Source organism: Mauremys reevesii, linkage group 1 (assembly GCF_016161935.1).
Source record: "Mauremys reevesii isolate NIE-2019 linkage group 1, ASM1616193v1, whole genome shotgun sequence".
Taxonomy (NCBI): Eukaryota; Metazoa; Chordata; order Testudines; family Geoemydidae; genus Mauremys; species Mauremys reevesii.
In genome coordinates this window covers 164,356,508-164,370,339 of record NC_052623.1, presented here as the reverse complement: position 1 = coordinate 164,370,339, position 13,832 = coordinate 164,356,508, and the positions used below count along the sequence as shown (strand labels likewise).

Sequence of the window (13,832 nt, the reverse complement as noted above, 5' to 3'; positions counted from 1 at the left end):
GGGATAGGGGGGCCCCCTATTAAAGGTGGCTATAGTAGAGAGAGAGAGAGAGAGAAAAAGCATGATGACACAGTTGGAGGGAGAGAGAGGCAGGGCAGGAACAACACACAGTGAGGACTCAGACTCAGAGGCAGGGGGGAGACCTAGACCCTGGCTAGAGCTGGGAAGAGGTGGAAAGATGGTGACTGGGTGTAGTGCCAAGTTATTGGAAGAGATGACATCACAGCACTGGAACAGCTGTCGGTAAGGAGTGCTAGAGAAGCAAGAGAGCTGCTATGCCACACCTGGCCATGAAGGGTTGCCTAGCGTTGTGTGCCTTTATTTACAGACACCCTATCAGAACATGCAATTCTCCCATAGGCTGAAGAGGACAGACCCTCAGAAGAAGGGTCATGCCCTGCCAAGAGGCTGGAGTTGAAGACTGTTTGTGTTGGTTTAAGACTTTATTTGATATGCTGGAAGGGGTGAACTCAATGGGCTAGTTGGGGGCTAAGTCAATGCACTGCATTGCACTGAAGACTCCTGCGTAAGAGCACCATGGAGGTGAACCAATGTGGGACAGAGATGTTATGTGAGGGGAAACTGAAATGGTGGATGGGCCCAGCACTGGAGTAGATAAGCCCCTACTTACATGGCTGAGGCTTCATTATACTTACTTTCTTGAGGTTTTGTAAATATATTTATTGCTTGGTTGCAGAGTTTCATTGGCAACTCAGTGCCATTTTTATTCCCCAAATGTTGATATTAAAATGCAGCACTACTGAAGGACAATTGAAGACATAACTTTCAGCATGCACGTAGGCCTGTCAGCAACAGAGCACAACCTCAAAAAATGAATATAAGCTCTGAGGCTATTTGAATGATGCACTATCACATCAGCTATGGGAACAGAGCAATAGTGCAAACCCCATCAAGATGGATATCCATTATCAATGTCCTGAGCCATTCTCTTCCCAGCATAGACAACATGTTCTATAACATATAGGGGGGAGGGATAGCTCAGTGGTTTGAGCATTGGCCTGCTAAACCCAGGGTTGTGAGTTCAATCCTTGAGGGGGCCACTTAGGGATCTGGGGCAAAAATTGCTAGTGAAGGCAGGGAGTGGACTTGATGACCTTCCAAGGTCCCTTCCAGTTCTAGGAGATTGGTATATCTCCAATTATTACCTTTAATCTATTGCATGATTCAGCATTTTTTTAGGTGATCAAGCTATGAAAATAACACTAAGCCTATGTGGGCTGGATGTAAATCTGGGGAAAAATATGGATTAGCCAACCTGTTTTTAGGAGAGATGGAGGAGAGCTATGAGCACTGTTTATTTTTTTTTCTTTCTCTCTCAGTATTAGATGATGACAGATGCTTACAAGTCAAACTGACACACCATCATGCATTATCTGGAGTTGAATACAAGATTGTAATTTGATTAAGGGATTCTGACAGGTTTAGAAACAGCAACAGCATTTTAAAATAACTATAGTTGGAGGGCTTCATTCATTAATGTATGCCCCATTTAAACAGATTTTTCCTAAACTTTATTCCCACTCCACCTTTCCATAAAAGCACGTGGGGAGTCCGGTTGAAGCCAATGGGACTGTATATGTGCTGAAGTACCTTGCTGAACAGGAGCCTCTATGAAGCTGAACTTCAGTGAGGTCAGATTTGGCACATATAGGGTTGCACTGATTTGCCAGTTATTACAAGAGCTATGGGACAAAACCTGAAATTCTCACAAAAGCCTCCTGGTTTGGGGTTTAATTTCAAATTCTGAAGGTAGAACAGCACCAGCAAGTAGTTTGTAAATCTGGGCTGATTGGTGGTCCTGTGAAATCAGTGATTTCATATGGGGTTGAGCATAAAAGCAAGTCAAACTTGAGTTTCAATTTGAACCTAAGGGTGTCTTCAGATTCAAAGCTCAAGGTGAAATTATGTAAATCAGAATTGAAGAAATTATTCACAGAAGCCCTTTTTAAAAAATTATTTCAAATTTTCTTTTCTGTGTCACATGTAAGAATCTCTGTAGGTGACTGGCACCAGGCTTGTTGTGGGTTACTTCTGTAACAGTATCTCACTGAGCAGATTCACATGCATTAGTGTCATTGGTTTGGACAGCTTCCATTCAGACCATGGAGTGGCCTGATAGAACCTTCATGGTAGCAATGGGTTTGCTCATGGCCTGTGTGGCTTGGGTCAGAAATCTTTGCACATAGACAAAATTAAAGGATAGTTTTGATTCTGCAAAAGTCTCAAGGTTTGAGATTTTATTTTATTTTTTTTAAATCAAAAGCAAGGGTGGTTCAGATCTGGGTCCCACTTCATCTGACAGCACAAAATATAGCTGAGGAGTGTTCAGAAAAATGAGTTTTTGTTTATTTCCAGCTAGGATCAGGATTAGATCAGTGGGACACAGGTTTGTGTGCATATTTCTTTAGCTAAGGCTTGTCTTGATGTATGCAGGTCCATGAGTGAACAAGCAGCTGGCCCTGATGTGGAGGAAAGGAGAGATCTTGTTTCACTACCATGCGCCTATCTCAGTAACACCCGCACACTGTTCTATGTATTTGGAAATTAGTAACTTTATTTGAAAAACATGTATTTTCAGTTATAGTGGAAATATTCCTTTTATGTAAGTAGAGGAGACTGCGTCATTGAAGTCAAGCCAGTTACAGGGGTCTGGGATTATTAAGATAGATATGATGTAAGAGGGAAAAATGCTATCACTTTTAAAAATATATTTCCAATATGTTCTCTTCCAGAAATGCTGGGCTGATGTTATTAAAGTCACCATCAACAATAGATTTAGAGCCTGATTTTCTGTTGCCTTGTTCTCTCTGTACTTATTGACCTGTGCAAAGTGATTGCAAAATGGATATAAAATGCTACTAAATCAGAAGAGCAGCAGTTTACACCAATTTTTACACACAGTTTGCATAGATATAAATGAGTACACAATGTGAGGCAGTGGAAGATCAGGCCCATAATATCTGGAGGATTATGAAATTAAGTGCATGTGTAAGTATATCTTCTGTTAGCCTGAGTACTGTATTAGCAGTTATGTCTACACTACAAATTACTTCAATATAATTTAGGTTACTAACGGGTGTGAATAATCCACACCCCTGAGCGACATAAATTAAACCTCCCTAAGCGCTGGTGTGGACAGCACTTTGTCAGAGGAATTGCTTCTCCCATTGTCATAGCCATCTCACAGAGGCAGAAGTTAAGCCGATGGCAGAGCTCTCTCCCATCAACTTAGAGCATCTTCGCCAGAAGCGCTACAGCGGTACAGCTGCATTGGTGCAGCTGCACTGCTGTAGTGTAGACAGTCTCAGTCACATCACTGAATGAAATAGGCAGATGTTATACCCTTCTCTTCCAGATCAAGCTATGTCTGTCTTTTTTGAAATGACATAGAGGTTTATTTTCTTGACCATTTGTAAATTTCACCTCAATTTTTTAAAAAAAGTCACCTTGCTTAGTTTGATTTGAGCAAAACTGTATCATCCAGACCCAGACTCCACTGCTTTATTTTCTCCCCCTTGGAGTATTTCTTTATCCCCATCAGAAAGTGCTTTTTCTCCTTTTAGAATTTCTAGGTTTTAAAACTAACTTTGAGAGCCAGATTTTTAAAATTGGCCACTAAAGCCCCAATCCAGCAAAGCAATTAAGAATATGTCTCATGTTAAGCGTGTGAGTAGTCCCATTTATCGGAGTATGCGTATACTGCAATTCAAGATGTGATTGCAGCTCAGGTAGATATACCTGTGCTAGCATTGCTAAAAATAGCAGTGTACATGCGGCTGGGCAGGCTTTAGCGCAGGCTGTAGAAGCTCACCAGGAACCCTGGATACTTACTCATGTTGCTGAAGCCTGCACTGCTGCACCTACCCTGCTATTTTTAGCAACGTTAGCATGTGTAAAGCTAGCATGGGTACGTCTACCTGAACTGCAATCCCACCTTGGATTGCAATATAGACGTACCCTCAGTTCCATGTATTGACTTCAGTGGGGTTACTCCTGGGCTCTGTTTGGTGTGTGCTTAAGTATTTTGCTCTATCAGGGCCTAAATTTGCATCCATAAGCTTTCATGAAAACTGCTTTTGGGTACAAAAGAGAATATCTGATTTGTGGGGGTAAATAACATTTACCTCTGCAAGTCAGGGAGCTGGACATCAAGGGCCTGATCCAAAGCCTATGGAAGTCAAAGGGCTTTGGATTGGGCCCTTCCATTTTATTTATGCCTCACGCAAAATTGTCATTGCAAATGACTGTGTGTGCAAAATTGCAGGTTCAAATTTAGCAGTTGGGTTTGAGGCACTTTTCCTAGTGTGGCCATTATTGGTTTTTCTAATTTAATGCTTTGCATTTAATGACTTTTTCAGGAAAAAAACATAGTCAAAATGAAATGGATACTGAAACGGAGACAGTGTTTGTTGCCTCCTTTGCATTGAGTGAGATCTCACATAATTATGGGTAGGGAAGTGGAGTTCTTGTGGAAAATGTAGTTATGACCTGATCCAAAACTCTTTGAAATCAGTAGGAAACTTTCCACTGACTTCAGTGGGCTCTGGTTCAATCCCTTATTGCACATTCTTGGTAGCTACTTCTTAAATCTCAGAAATCCATTTTCATTTAACCAAGTGCCCACTGGGAAGTAGCCTACAGTGTGAATCAGTGCCCTTGAAAATTTCACATTTCATCTTCAGGATGTCTCTGTTTTGTTGTACAGCTATTTTCTTGTATTTTTTACAGAACTCCTTCCTCCCTATGGCTGAACTTAGACAACATTTCAGTAGATTATTTTATTTCTTTAAAATAGGTTTAAGTTTGATCCCCTCATGGAAATACCTTTTTCCACATATTGGGATGCAGACACTTTTTACAGCAGTGTTCTCTATTTCTGACTTTGCAATGGCAAACAAGAGCACTATGATCATAAGTTACTACTATATATCTTAGACCCAGGTCCTGCAACATGTTCTGCATGAGCGGGCTGCTGGGGCACGTGAGGAGCCATTTGCAAAGACACAAGAGTCTGGCAGCTTGAATAATCTGGGCCACACTGGATTTCTTTCATCCACAGATGGATTTCACGTTGAAGTAAATGACAATCTCCACAGAGATGTATGCTTTTGCTAGTTAAATGTAGATGGTTTGAAGTGGGATGAAATTTATCATGCCCGGTTCCAGAGACCAGAAAAGGAATTACTCTTCATCAAATGTTGAAATAAACAGTATGATCTCTTTTAAGGCCTGAAAATACAAAACCCTACCTGTGAATTGTTGCTTTTGAGTTCCCGTTTGACCAGAAATAATTTGCTCAGTGCAGAAGTGCTTCATGTCTGGAACTTTATCAAAATTAGTGGGGGTTCCACATGCAGGGCACATATGGGATTGGACCCAGTGAACTGTACTAGTACTTACGATTACTTGCTGGGCACCGATGTATGCTCAGCATTGTACAGAACATAAGACACATACAATCAATGCCCCAAGGAATTTATGATGCTAGACCCAATCCTGCTACTTGATGCACATGGATGAACCCTTAGTCCTGTGACGAGTCTCACTGAAGAAAATGGGGCTATACATGAATGCCAGGGTCCACCTGTATGGATCAAATTGCTGCAAGAAGGCCTTGAATTTTTTAAATGAAAATATTACAATTACAATTTAAAACAGTACATTTAATTATTTTAAATAGCTGAGTGATTTTATTATCTGTAGAAAGGTGGCTGTTGTACCAGAATAAAGTTGTGGGTTTTTTCCCCTTTAAAATACTCTAGACTAACATTTCCATGAGCTTTTAAGAGAAGGACTTTTAATGATTAGGCCACGTTAGCTGCTGTAATTTGTCATGTCTGTAGTTCACAAAGTTTCTAAGCACAGATATGTATATGCATAGGTGTATGATAACTATTCTGATCCACATCTATTTCTCTCTCTCTCTCCTCCCACTTCCACATATGTGAAAATGAAATCTGTGCCATCATCTAGAGAACCATGTGATAACTGTATTACATTGCTCTGAACTAAATTTATCAAGCACTTTAACTGCCCGCTGCCTGCTAATCCCTTCCCCTGGGATTGATGGTAACATTCTCAACTGCTCACTGGCTTCAGATAGCCACTATTACAAATTAGAAAAGAAAATCATCCTGATGGAGAAAGATTCTTCCATTTCTCTCTGCATGTGAGGTGTTCTCTGCACATGCTCACACATAAATACCGGTATATTACTTTTGGCTACAGCACAGGACAGGCAAGATTCAATCCTACACCTGTGACAACTTTCCACAAATAAAAATCATTTAAAGTATTTTGCACTCCTCCAGGACTAGAAACAGAAGCTTTAAACCACAGGGAAGGGGAAATTCTCCGCTTCCCAATGGGGGACAGCACTCACTCCTGGACCTGTGGCGCCATTTGTAGGTAGAGAAGATTTATTTTAAGTACTGGTTGTTTTTAAGGTTCCCTCTAACCCTGTACATTTGGATTCATGATAACTAAGGTACCTGATTTTACAGGTAAAAGAATATAAAAAACTGTCCCAGTAACATTATTTTACTTTATAAAACATTCCTAAAATGACTTCAGTGTAGTTACACGTAGCGTATAGAAAATACATAGTGCTGCTGCATGGTACAAAGATTTTATCAGCACTTGTTTGGGATATCATGCCTAACTCATCCATGACTTCACCATTGATTAGTAATGGGCCCTTTCAAACTCATGTGATAAATCCTTTTTACCACATTGTCATGTATTCAGTATATACTATGTATATGGTGGTGGTATTCATTGGGATCTATGTAATAATTGCATTTTTTGCTGCACCTTTGGCTGTCTCACCTGTACTTTGCCCACCAGGGACATCTTCTAACATTCGGAAAACCACTGAGCCATTTTTTCTTCCAATTTTTTTTAAACCTGCAAAAATATTTTCTTCTTTCCCACCAAATAAGTAATTGCCTTCATAAAATACATTGATCTGAGGTACTGGGTTAATGGAAATTGGTCCTTGACAGTGGGCTAATATCTTGTGAACAAGTTGGGTGAGAAATGGTTGTCTTATGCTATTGGGAAAAGGAGAGTGTTGCATTTCCAATGGGAGAAAGCACTTGTTTCTAATCCAGGTACTAGACGGAGAGACATTGGACATTTTTACATTGATTTATAAAAAGTGAGAATTTTGTATAATGTTTCTAACATTTGATGATTAGTTTTCTTCTTCTCCACTCCCTGTAGAGTTGAAGACATGTTAGTATGTCACTCTGCTTTCTAAGCAGAAGGATAGGAAAAATATTAAAAATAAAACTTTTCAAAGCTCTCCAACCTTTCTAAAATATCTATTTGTGAAATATGTGGCATATGCAGATTATATGACCGCATCGTGTGGCATAAAGGTTTCATCAGCATGAATTTGGATTTAGCTCCAGAACACGCCTATGGCATCGCAACTTATAAGTAATAATGTAGCTGTGTAAAAATGAATGCCAATGAAATCTTTCTAACATACCACACATATTCCATAGTATGGTGGTTCTAGTTGCGACTCATTCTGAAGTTTGTGTTGAAAATTCAGCTAAACTGGGGACGTATTTCATTTTTCTTCTAAAGTCAGTGGAGTATTCCTTTCCCATACTCTGTCTCACAGTTTGAATTTTTGTGAATATTTTAAGAGGTGCCATCAAATAAGTTAAAAATTAGAACCACTAAAATGTGACCCATTTTTGAAAAACGTCAAATATTTTAATAATGGCCCTTTGGCTCCCTCTATTTTTAACACTGTTAGATCTAGAGGGCCAGATTCTAAACTGGTGTAAATGGGTAAAGCTCCATTGAGGTCAATGGTCCTGTGCCCATTTACTCCAGCTGAAAATTTGGCTCACACTTACCACATTTATAGTTATTGATAATGTCCCTAACTCTCGGATTTGGCAGAGCTGTGCTTAGCACAGGAACCAGTGGGGAAAGGTGGCAGCTTCCTAATTCGGGGGCCTAAAATAAAGCCACTTGAGGGCTGCATCATGACCTATGCCCATCTGCCAATGGTCCCAAAGAGCCATACCAGCCTAGGGCGACCAGACAGCAAGTGTGAAAAATCAGGATGGGGGTGGGGGGTAATAGGAGCCTATATAAGAAAAAGACCCCACAATTGGGACTGTCCCTATAAAATCAGGACATCTGGTCACCCTATACCAGCCTGGAATAGTCAGAGTGCTGCAGCATTGTAACTATGCTCCCTTCCCTCTGCCATGCCCTGCTGCTGCTGTTTGCGGGAGCAGGTAGTTTAGAGACACTGTGCTGGCTATTCACCACCCAGGAAGTCCCCTGCACTAGAGAAATGCCCAGGTGACCAGTTCCACTGGCTTTATGGCTCCTCTGAACCAGCAAAATGACACACAGAGAGCATCATGGCGAATCTGGCCAATCTCCATTTGTATTGAATTTATGACTGAGACGAGCCTAAACAGCAAGACTGGGCTTGAGGGAACTGGTGGCTGCCAATATTGTTTTTGCCTTTAGTCTTGTACCAAGATAGCTGTGTTTCTGCCTCATTCTACTTTCAAAACTCTCTCTCCCCCAACTCCCAAGTTCTTCACCTTTTTGAACCTAGATTGTGTCAAGCGAGTGGAACTCTCACACCACAGAGTCACTGAAGTCAATGGACGGGTGCCCTGTGTCATTTCTATGGTGGACATATTTTTCATACACATTCTTTCTTTAAGCCACAGGATGTATCTAGCCCAAGGTGCATTGGCTATTTATTTATGGTCTTTTTAGCATTATCTTTTCCCTTGTCTCCAGATTTCTGAAGCTTACCTGGAGTGGTTCTGAGGGACACTTATCCTAAGTTAAAGTATTGAGTTCTGTGGAAGCAACAGCACATACTACAAACCAAATGAGCTCTTACACTTACCTAATTTGTGAAATTTAAAGGTACACACTACAACTTTTTAACTACTTCCGTTCAGGTTTGTTTTAATTTTTAATAAAATATACAGTGGGTGTACCTTTACCCATATTACTGGGATATATGTTGCTACTGAATAGTAAATAACTGATGGCACTGATGCTAAATCTCCCATCAGCACACTATGCAATACCCCTCCAGTCTGTCAAAACCCCTCTAACCTCACACCAATTTCACTTCAGCCACACAAATCTATTTTCACATCTACATACAGCTTTGCAACTGGTACTCCTAGGGCCAAAACATGACATCCTGATATTGCATCATGACCTCTTTTAATAGATTTTAAGGCCAGAAGGGACCACTGTGATTCTCTAGTCTGACCTCCATACATCATGATATATCAGAGCATTGCATCATATGCAGCCAAAAATTGGGACTGGCCCAAGAAATTGGGCCCACACATAAATCACCCTCTGACTCTGACATTGAAATATTTGGGTGGAAGATGCAACCTGAGTGCAAGATAGTACGAATTAGTATTTATGACTTGCTATGTATTCTTTTATGTCCACGTAATACACATCTCTCTGAAACAGCTGTCTTTTTAGCAGTGCACTGATTGGGCTGGTGTAGTCCAGGAATGGCACCATTCCTCAGAATGCTTAAAATCAACATATTTGTATTGAAATTTTCAGGTTAATTGGCCCATTCATTCCTCCGGGGGAAAAGGCAGGGCAAGGAAGAGTGGGAATGAAAGAGAAGAGCTCGCCCTTGACAGAGCAGCACTGGCCTGTGTCCTATTCCCAGAACCGTGTGCATCTCAGGATATCCACAGGTGTTGGTGGACCAACCTCTTTCATCTCCCCACTCTGGAAGAAGCAAGGTGGAAAACCTCAGCTCTGATGGAAATATTTCAAGGAAACGCCTTGAGATTCTCCTACTGAACTCCTATACTGCTGTTAATTTTTCCTGCAAATTTTCCTGATTGGCTTAAAGTTACTCAAATACTGTGATGACGGGTGACCTTAGAAAAACCTAGATAGGTTGATCTTGGCCTTAGTTACCAAGAGCTGTGTGTTACTTGAGAGCTGTGTGTGTTTACAGGAGTCCATAGGTCTCTTCCACAGTTTTTTCATCTTTTTAATGATTTCATTAACAAAAAATTGTAATGAACCCACCATAGTTCTGTTCAGGGGAGTTATACCTGGTATGAATTTGTCTCTGTTTCTTTGTTCTAACAGATTAAACACTAAACAACAACATGCAATAGATGGAAAGCTTGGTAAATCATGGGGGATGACAGTATATAAAGAAGAGGACTAGGGTGAGGATTATTTCTGCAGTCTGATCAAGTAATTACATAGCAGTATTTGTATATACCATGAACACATGTTCATGTGATGAAATATTAAAGCAGACATTCGGGGCCTGATTTTCCATTGCCTCACCCTGGGTGGGGAGTCATTTATTATCTGTGAAAGCCAGGAGTGATATGCTTCCCGCATTTTACACCCATTTTGCACAGGTGTAAAAGACAAAACAAGCAGCAAGGCTGAATTGGGCTTAAGCCTACTCCATCACAAGGTTTTAAATGACTTAATGGAGTTTTTTTGAAACCAATTTTTTCAAAACACAACGTAAAAACCGTTTGCAACAGAATAGTCTCCAAGTGCAGTTTTACACAGTTAAGTGACAGTGTGGAATGCTGCTGCTGGCTGCTGGCTGCATGCATGCATCTTTTAATGCACACATTGACAACAACACAACAACAACAAGAAGGTAAAGAGTTTGTTTAAATTTCACAGTTTCAGATTTGATGTTTACAATTTGAATGATTGTTTTGCACATTAGTGAGCTAGAATGTTATCAGTTCAGTCCCAAATATCTATCTGAATATAACTTTAAGATCTAGATTGAATTATTTGTTTTAATTTTTTGTTGTTTGTTGTTGTGTATGTTTGTCTGTTTTTTTTTTCTTTCTTCTAAATCTTAAACAGAGAATTAAGTTTTTTCTGCACCTATGAAGCCCACATTATAAATATCTAGACAGACAGACAGACAGACAGCATTATAAATATTGTATTAGACAATAGTGTATACTGTGCATTTTGACAACTGTTAGTTGTTAAATAAAAGATCAGACAGAAAAAAAAAAAAATAAAAAAAAAAAATTTTTTTTTTTATTTTTTTTTTTTTTTTGATTTAAAATATTTTTTTTTTTTTTACTTACTTTGTATTAGCTATTCAGCAAGTATGTTAGTGTGGATGTGTGGTTGTGTGTGCTTTGTGCAAGGACAAAGGAAGTGAGAGGAGAGGAGTGGGCTCTATTCTGCCACAGGGCTGCTCTGCACTTGTGAGCTTGGTTCACTTCCTTAGTCCTTCTTCTCCTTAGTTTACCTTTCTCTGTAAAAATTTTTTTTTTTTTTATTTTTTTTTTTTTTTTTTATTTTTTTTTTTTTTGATTCTTTGATCCTTTTCCTTTTCTTTTTTATCCTTTTTTTTTTTTAAATGATTACACAAAAAAAAAAAAAAAAAAAAACAAACACAAAAAACAAAAAGGTAGTACTCACAATGAGGTAGACTCACATAATCCAGATTTTTTGGGGTTTTTAGGGGAAACAGGGGGGCCAAAACTTAACATCAAACTAGTAAACATACCTATACCTTGTACTCACTCACTAGTACTCTCCTATAGTGGCTGTATGCCCCCCCCATAAAAAAAATGTGTAGTTAGTATATAGCTCAGAAGATATAAGTAGAAGACAGAGGTGACAACCTCATGTGGGTTATGGACTGTAAGAGAGGCTAGAGGGGAGGCAGAGAGGGGCAGGGCAGGGGTTCAGGGGCGGGGCCGGGGGGGGGGGGGGCCCCGCCGCGGCGCCCCCGGCCCCGGCCCCGGCCCCGGCCCCCGCCCCGGCCCCCGACGCCCGCCGGGCCCCCGCCCGCCCGGCGGCAGCCCGCGGCGGCGGGGGCGGGGCCGGGGCAGGGGGCGCGCCGGGTGGGGGTCCGGGCGGCGGCCCCGCCCGCCACCGGCCCGCCACTGAAGACCGAACTGAACGGGCGCGCGGGCGGTGGCGGGCGGGGCGCGGCGCCGGGGGTCCGTGGAAGGACCCCCCCCCGTGGCCCGGCCCGAAGGGAGGAGAAGAAAGAGCCCCTGGCCTGCCTGGCCCCCCCCCCCCCCCCCCCCGGCCCCGAGCCCCCCCCCCCGGGGGGGCCCGGGCTGGGGGGGGGGCTGGGGGGGGGGGGTCTGGGGCAAATGCCTGGCTGGTGGGCCCTCCTGCTCTCTGCTCTCTGCTTTTTAAGCAGATGGAGGAAAGAGTGAGGGTGAGTGAGGGCAGCACAGAGAGAGAAGAAAAAAAAAAAAAAAATGTGTACTGTCACAATCCTCCCAGGATACACAACTGGAGCCTGAGTCTCAGTGGCTTTACATTGCGATGGCAATTTAATTTGAATGTGTGATCATTTAGATGTGCTTCAGTGCTTTGCCAAATTCGGGCATTAAATGGATGGGGTATTGAAATATTAAAAGCTGACTTCTACCTTCTGATTCACAAATTCAATTAGACTTTTTTTTATTTGAACCATATTTTTGGGTAAAATGTGGTCATTTTTCATGAATAAACATTTCCACAAAAGCAACTTGATTTTTCTCAACATTTTCCATAATTCAATGAATACCCTGGGAAAATTTTGAGATTTTTTAAAAACAAATTTTTTTATATCAGCTTTAGAGATTGATGAATCACTTGGAAAATGAGGGGAGAAAGTTTTCTTAGGCCTTGTCTGTATATAGAATTGCATCATTTTAAGTTTAAAAATTTTTTTTTTTTTTTTTAATTTTTTTTTAAAAAAAACAAAAAAAAAATGATAATTAAAAAGTATGAAATTAATCTGTATATTTATTATTTATAAATCTGTTGGTCTAAAAACTAAAATAAAATAAAATAAATTTAAAAAATGAAATACCATTGTTTTGTTTTGCACCAGTTTAGTTTAACCAAATCTGTTCAGCATTACATGTTAGTTAAACTGGTGCAGCTATATAGACAAGGCCTTGCTCTGGGATGTTCTAAAACTGCAGCATGCACTGAGGGCTAAGGTGCAGATTCTCTGCTAAAAAATGGAAGAAAGAGCAGGAGAAGCGACAATTTAATTTATAAGCAAATAGAACAAGATAGCACCTAGACTAGACCTAGACCTGACCCTGACTGTGGGCCTAAGGCGAGGTTGCCGCCATACCCAATGTCAAAGTGGAAGATACATTTCCTGGTCTGTCCCGGAAGAGACAGACCCTCTCTCTCAGGGCGGGGAAGGGGGGCAAGGGGCCCACTGGCCCCCCAAGAGCCCCCAGTAAGTATTAGTATCTATAGTTTTTTTTTTTTTTTTTTTTTTTTTATGAAGGGGCCCTGCTTTGCCCCAGGCCCCTGAATCCTCTCTGGGCCCCCCCCCCCTTGCCCACAACAAGAACAAAAAAACACAGGGGGAAAAAAACCAGTTGTTTAAAAGCGATGGTCTTTGTTCCTGAGGAAAAATGAGATTTGTGTTGCTTTGCAGCAAGACAGCCTGACCACTCAGGAAATGGCTTTTCCAGCTGAAAAATGGCCCTCTTAAACTAAGCCATAGACTTTTCTGAAGATGCTCAGGTTAATTTACTTGGGCTTTAACATCAAACAGTAAATGACCTACTTAATTAGCCTGATTGTTCCATGATGATTTGGGAAACCCTAATTTGGATTATGGCTATACCCCAAAATATTCTTACACTGACGCTCTTGATAGCCCTCTTCATTTAGAAAGAAAGAACTTGTTTAACTATTTTGTAGACCTACAGTTTGGAAGATGTCTATAAATTTACCGCAAATCACAAGCCATGTGAGCGAACTCCTATTCATGTTGGTAGAAATTGCAGGCCTGG

General features: G+C 41.0%; 1 protein-coding gene and 1 long non-coding RNA gene across 3 annotated transcripts in view; one reads left to right on the top strand and one right to left on the bottom strand.

The window, feature by feature from the left end:
- LOC120372601 overlaps nucleotides 1-10,492 on the top strand; it is a 31,862-nt gene extending 21,370 nt beyond the window's left edge. The window contains exon 3 of one of the 2 annotated variants that reach the window (XR_005585069.1): nucleotides 9,613-10,492. This is a non-coding gene — a long non-coding RNA (uncharacterized LOC120372601). Of the gene's footprint in view, nucleotides 1-2,454; nucleotides 2,539-9,612 lie in introns of those variants that run through there. The other variant, XR_005585071.1, reaches the window with a different exon arrangement.
- KCNJ6 (potassium inwardly rectifying channel subfamily J member 6) overlaps nucleotides 1-13,832 on the bottom strand; it is a 230,332-nt gene that overhangs the window by 28,509 nt on the left and 187,991 nt on the right. The window lies entirely within an intron of this gene.